Source organism: Caloenas nicobarica, chromosome 21 (assembly GCF_036013445.1).
Source record: "Caloenas nicobarica isolate bCalNic1 chromosome 21, bCalNic1.hap1, whole genome shotgun sequence".
NCBI classification, from domain to species: Eukaryota; Metazoa; Chordata; class Aves; order Columbiformes; family Columbidae; genus Caloenas; species Caloenas nicobarica.
In genome coordinates, this window is record NC_088265.1 from 7,887,386 (window position 1) to 7,893,992 (window position 6,607).

General features: G+C 46.1%; 1 non-coding gene across 1 annotated transcript; it reads right to left on the bottom strand.

Annotated features, from left to right (window-relative positions):
• Nucleotides 1–5,904: 5,904 nt before the first annotated feature.
• Nucleotides 5,905–5,986, bottom strand: TRNAS-GCU (transfer RNA serine (anticodon GCU)). The gene has a single exon. It is a non-coding gene; the product is annotated as a tRNA-Ser (tRNA).
• Nucleotides 5,987–6,607: the final 621 nt, after the last annotated feature.

Here is a 6,607-nt window from a genome sequence, read left to right on the forward strand (position 1 = left end):
CCCCAACACCCCAACACTCCTTCACCTCCGAAATGGCCACATCCCCCCCAAGGCTGCTGCTGCTGTCCTTGGTCATTCTGTCCCTGCGCAGCCTCCAGCGTCACCAGAGTCTTGTCACCGGCCACACCTTCCACCTGCAGCTCCTGGCAGTCCCCCCTGCTTTCAGCGTTGTGGTCAGGGATAGCACTGGGTCTGGCATTTCCTCTCCCTGGAACCCAGGGGGGTCCTCTGCGGTCCTCCATCCCCCAGGGCCCCCCTACCAGCATCCACCCAGGGACGGGGAGGGGCTGGGAGTGTCTGAAACCAAGTAAAGGTTGAAGGGAGATGGTGTGTGTCCCCCCCGCCCCATGCTGTGACCGTGGCCCCCAGGAAGCACACCCTTCCCGATGACACTGGTCACGGCACCTTGGCCACGCTCTTGTTTTGGTCACTCACAGTGGGAGCAGGACCTTCTGCACTTTCTTCTTCATCTTCTTCTCGTTTGTGCCAACTGCAGTCTTCGTCACGCCATGATTCTCCATGGAGAATTCCTGAAATTAGAAAAATAAACAAAAATAAAGGTCTCAATGGCCATGGTAATTTATTTTACTAGTACAATCCATAATCTATCTCTCTGCTCCCTTGTATATTTTAAACTATGTTTATATCAGCATCTAAAAATATTTTCCTTGCATGCAGCCACACAATCATGGAATTCGTATCACTCATGTTTTCAAAGCGAATGTACACCTGGGCTGATCACTTCAATAGAGAAAACAGACATTTTTATGATGTGATTAAGTTCATCTTCAAGTAAATAAACTATTGCAGTATTTCATGCACTTTGAGAACATAACAAGGAAGATATATATCTCAGGACTACAAGATGCCAAATAGGGATCCACAAAAGACCTGGGATAAAGGGTACAGAGTGTGATAATGGTTATATTTGGTTTTGGTAGTAGGATGGTGGGAGTGAGCTGCGGGGTGACTTCTGTGAGAAGATGCCAGAAGCTATCCCCATGTCAGACAGAGCAGTTCCAGCTGGCTTCAAGACCCACTGCTGGCCAAAGCTGACACAACCAGCAATGGTGGCAGAGTCTCTGTGATAACTGCTGTTGAAGGTGCTGGGGTCCATCACTGTTGGTCACTTTTTAAGTACCACCTTCCTAAAAGCATAGGACCAGGAGATTCCAAAATGTCAAAAGTCAAGTAGGCAAGGCAAAAAGACAGCTTGGCTGAGCAGGGATCTTCTTGAATGACAGCAAAAAAAGAACGTTTACGGTCAGTGGAAGGAAAGTCAGGGGTCATGGGAGGACTACAGAGATGCTGCTCGCCACTGTAGGGAGGAAATCCATGTGGGCAAAGCTCAAGTAGAGTCGAAGCTGGCAAAGTACTGTGAGGCTTTTAAAAATATGTTAATAGCAAAAGGCAAGCCAGAAATAACATTGGTCCTTTACTTGATGAACATGGCCACCTCATGAACAGTGACATAGACAAAGCCAAGATGTTTAATGTTTTCTTCACCTCAGTCTTCAACACCAAAGATGGACTTGGGGACCCCAATAGCCCTGGGTTAGAGAACCATGGCTGCGTGAACAATAAACTCCAAATCAATCCAGTACTTGTGTGCCATTTGGTACTCCAGCTAGATCCCTACAAGTCAATGGGGCCTGATGGGATTCAACCGAGGGTAATTAAAGAGCTGGCCAATGTCGTAATGAGACCTCTCTCCATGATTTTTCAGTGCTTCTGGGAATCGGGAGAGGTCCCAGTTAACTGGAAGCTAGCAAACCTTCCAATCTTCAAGAAGTGCAACAGCTATGACCCTGACAACTACAGGCCTGTCAGCTTCACTTCTATGCCTGGCAGAATCACGGAGAGGATTGCTCTGGGAGTTACTGAAAGACATATGAATGACAACGCAGTCATTGGTCCCAGCCAACACGGGTGCAGAGGGGAAAGTCCTGCCTGACCATCTTAATTTCTTTCTATGACAAGGTTACCCACCTAGCTGAACAGGAGAAACTTGTCATTGTGATCTTTCTGGATTTCAGTAAAGCCTTTGATACTGTCTCTCACAATATCCTTCTTGATAAGATGTCCAGCATACTGTGTTCAGTTTTGGGCCCCTCATCATAAGAAAGACATTGAGGTACTAGATAGAGTGCAGAGGAGGCAACAAAGCTGGTGAGGGGCCTGGAGCACAAGTCTTGTGAGGAGTGGCTGAGGGAACAGGGCTTGTTTAGCCTGGAGAAAAGGAGGCTGAGGGGAGACCTTATCGCTGTCCACAACTACCTGAAAGGAGGTTGTAGCATGGAGAGGGTCAGTCTCTTCTCCCAGGTAGCAAGTGATAGGACAAGAGGAAATGGTCTCAAGTTGCACCAGGGAGGTTTAGGTTGGATATTAAGAAAAAATTCTTCATGGAGAGGGTGGTGAAGCAGTGAAGCAGGCTGCCCAGAGAAGTGGTAGAGTCACCATCCCTGGAGGTGTTTAACAGGCATATAGATGGGGTTCTTAGGTTTAGTGCTAGAGTTAAATTATGGTTGGACTTGATGATCCTGAGGGTCTCTTCCAGCCGAGATGATTCTATGATTCTAAGATGTACCCTTAGTGGAAGACAATCAAGTCAGGCAATACTTAAGCAAACTGCACATACATAAGTCCATAGGGCCTGATGGGATGCGCCCACCAGTGCTGAGGGAGCTGGTGGATATCACTGTCAGCAGATTTTCAAAAATCTTTGGTCAGTCCTGGTGACTGGGAGACATGTCTGAAGACTCAACGAAAGCAAATGTCACCCCCATCTTCAAGAAAGGTAAGAAGGAGAACTCAAGGAACTACAGCACAGTCAGTCTCACCTTGGTCCCAGGAAAGGAGGTGGAGCATCTGGAAACAACTTCCAGGCATATGAATTGCAAGAAAATCAGTAGTCAGCATGGTTTCAACAAAGGGAAGTCATGCTTGACCAACTGGATAACCAGGTTCTGTGATTAAATGATTGGTCTGGTAGATGAAGGGAGAGCAGTGGATATTGCCTACTGATACTTCAGCAAGGGTTTCAACACTGTCTCACAAAAGATCCTCACAGAGAAGCTGTGGATGTTTGGGCTGGATGAACATGAGATGGATTGAAAACAGGCCAAATGGATGGGTTCAGACAGTGGTGATAAGTACCATGAAGTCTAGCTGGAGGCCAGTCACTAGCAGTCTACCCCAGAGACGTATACTGGGTGCAGTCCTCTTTATCATCTTTATTAATGATCTGGATGATGGGGTGGAGTGTACCCTCAACAAGTTTGCAGACGACGCCAAACTGGGAGGAGTGGCTGATACACCAGAGGGTTGTGCTGCCATCCAGAGGGATCTCAACAGACTGAAGAAGTGGGCTGGCAGGAACCTCTTGAAATTCAACAATGGACGAACAAAGTCCTTACCTGGAGAGGAATAAACCCATGCACAAATACATGTTGGGGGCCACCCAGGTGGAAAGCAGCATTTCAGAGAAGGACCAAGGTGTCCTGTGAGTCAGCAATTTGCCCTTGCTACAAAGAAGGTGTCTAATTTGCTTCATATTGGTATTGTAATGTCCTGGGTTTGTTTAAAACAAGACCAGTTCTCTTTCAGCAAATTTTCCTTCAACTAAGTTCTAAGTAACAGCACTTTTCTGATTTTAGCTGCATGTTTCTTCAAACACTCTTCACTCTGGAGCTGATAACGGTAGCGTTGGTATGCGGAAGAGGCACAGGTTTATACTCATTGCTGTGGCAGCCAAGGTTACTAATAAATTTTGCGTGTCCTGTAAGTGAGAGGGGCTTATTTCCAAGGAGGGGCAGACAGAACAGGTGACCAAAATTGACCAGCTAAGTATTCCATCCCATACACATCATACACCATATAAAAGTGGGAGATCGCACGTGTCTCGCTTTCTTCGACCATGGCCGTCATCTGAAGAGGACCCTACCAGTTTTGCTTGTGATCCTAGGCCTAGTTCCAGGCCCTGCATCCCTGAATCCAGTTCCAGTTTACTGCTGATGCCAGCCCAGAACTTCCAGGTCCCTGCCCTGCAGCCGCTGGAGCAACAGCAGCTCTGCCACTACACCGGGAAATTCAAGATTGGTTTTGTATATTTTGTGTTATTTTTTCTATTTATTAGTAGCATTAGTAAAGCATTTTAAACTTTCTAACTTGCAAGTCTCTATTCCTTTTCCTCCTATTACCTTTCCTTAGTGGGGAGTGTAGGGGGTTAACAGAGAACATCTGCCATGGTTTATTGTCACCCTGCAGTAAACGGTGATAGTATATATTCATATAAGGAAACTGTCATATCAATGTCATATCAATATCATATTGTTGATAAGTTTGCTTCACTAATGGTAAGTTGTCATCGGTAATAGTGCATAACTGCTTGTACTACAATACTGATTGATGCTATTATTGATTGATATAATATTTTTGATTGATAATACATTATTGATTGCTGATAGTAATTTGTAATAACTTGATATATATTAATTCATATTAACTTTATTAATTAGAGGTACATTTGCTAGTGGTGATTTTTGTGGCAGTTTACTTGCTAGTGGTGATTTTTGTAGTTGTTTGTGGTAATCCGTAATAAAGTAGAGACATTTAGAGAATAAAAGCATCCATCTTCTGTGTTATAGAATCCTGTGAACCCATGGTTGTGATCTTTACAGACCTGCAGGTCAAGAAAACCTTTACGTTTTGACAGAAGGCTAATGATGTCTTGGGTGGGATCAGACACAGTATTGCCGGCAGGTTGAGGGAGGTTGTAGTCATTACCACTTAAAAGAATTAATCCTGTTGGCAATTGTTAACTTAAAGATATGTAAATCCTTTCAGTTTTAGGTTTATCCCTCCTCTAGCAGAGATAAGAGTGACTTGCAAAACACCTAACCAGAAACTATAGAGACTACTGACCTTGCAACTTTAGACATTTTGAAGCCGTCCCTTGGGGGCATGGCGGGTTTCCAGCTACTCAGCCCTCACACTGGTCTTCCCTGCAGAACCCTGCTTTGTCACACAACTGGTTAAGGGCTTGGTGTGTCTGAAACATGATGGAAGGCTGTGAGATCTGGGATTCTTACCATACCCAATGGAAGGGAATGAAAAGTCAGCCAGACTCTTCTCGGTACTGGCAGTGCAAGATGTAATGGGCACAAATTAAAACACATGAAATTCCATCTGAAGGGAAAAAAACCACTTTCTTATTGGGAGGGTGTGGGGTGTCATACAGTGGAGCAGATTGCCCAGAGAGGTTGTGCAGTCTTCAACCTTGGAGATGCTCAAAACCCAAGTAGACTATGTCCTACACAACCAGCTCAAGGTGACCCTGCTGGAGCAGTTGGCTTGGACTAAAGGATATCAGCAGGTCCCTTGCAACCCCAGTGATTCAGAGATTCTGAGAACAGATAACACCAATGCCTCCCATTAAAGAAAAAAAAAAATCTTATTTGAAATGTGTTCTGTGACAGAAAGTGGTTTACGTGTGTTTTCTTTTTTGTTTCTGTGGCTGGTTGAGACTTACTGATGGCGAGGTGAAAACATCTACTGCTCTTCTCTTCTCCACCTAGCTAGTCATCTCACCGTAGAAGGCTGCCAGCTTGGTTCAGCATGACTTCAACTTTATGCTTTCTACTCCCAACCACCTTCCTGTGCTACCTGTGTTTAGAAACTACTTCCAGGATTGTTTCGCTCTCTTGTCTTCCCAGGGGTTGAGGAGACTGTCCTGTGAGTTCCCTGGATCTTCCTTTTTCCCTTCTTGTTCTTCTTGCTTATGTGGAGGTGAGTCCTGAGCCACTTCAGAACCTTGCAAGGTTTTTTCAGGCAACTCTCATCATAAAACTGGGGGGCACACATCAAGCTGCTCACACTCAAGAATTCTGACCACTGTCAAGTGACCAATGAGGATGGGATTCAAACCCACATATGCAGAGCACAGTGGATTAGCAGTCCATCACCTTCACCACTCGGCCACCTCATCAGCACACTGCTGATGCTCCTGATGCTGCTGACACTGACACTGCCACTGCTCCTGATCTTGCGGTGCCTTCTCCTGCTGCTCTGGCTTCAGCTGCAGCTCCAGCTCTAAGTCCAGCTCTTGCTCCTGATGCCTACACCCTCTTACACTGTTTGACATGGGAGGCAAGCAGCCAGCCTCCAGCTTTTGCCTTTTTGGGACTGGCCCACTCCCACAATACCTGGGCTGAGCTCTCAGGACCTTTGGGAAACAGCTCTCAGCTTTCACATCAGAAAATGACTGAACAGCAGAGCCCCACACACCTTCCCAGGAAGGAATACGGGAGAGTGACCCTGGAGTGGTTCAGTGCCTCCAAAGGAATTTACAACCTCTCCAGGGAGGTGCCAGAGTCCCCATGACTGAAGCTTTTCGAGATGCGGCTGGACAGGGTACTAGATAATCTCATCTAAGCTCTCTTTCCCACAAAGCCTTGGAACAGATCATCCTCTGAGGACCCTTCCACTCAGGGAGGTTCTATGAGTTTTCAGACTACCATCATACTTTATTTTGTGGCTTTTGAGGTGTGGCAAGGAGTAATGGGGCTCCTTCCACAGGAGCTCTCACCCCATCTGGTCTTGCCTCCAA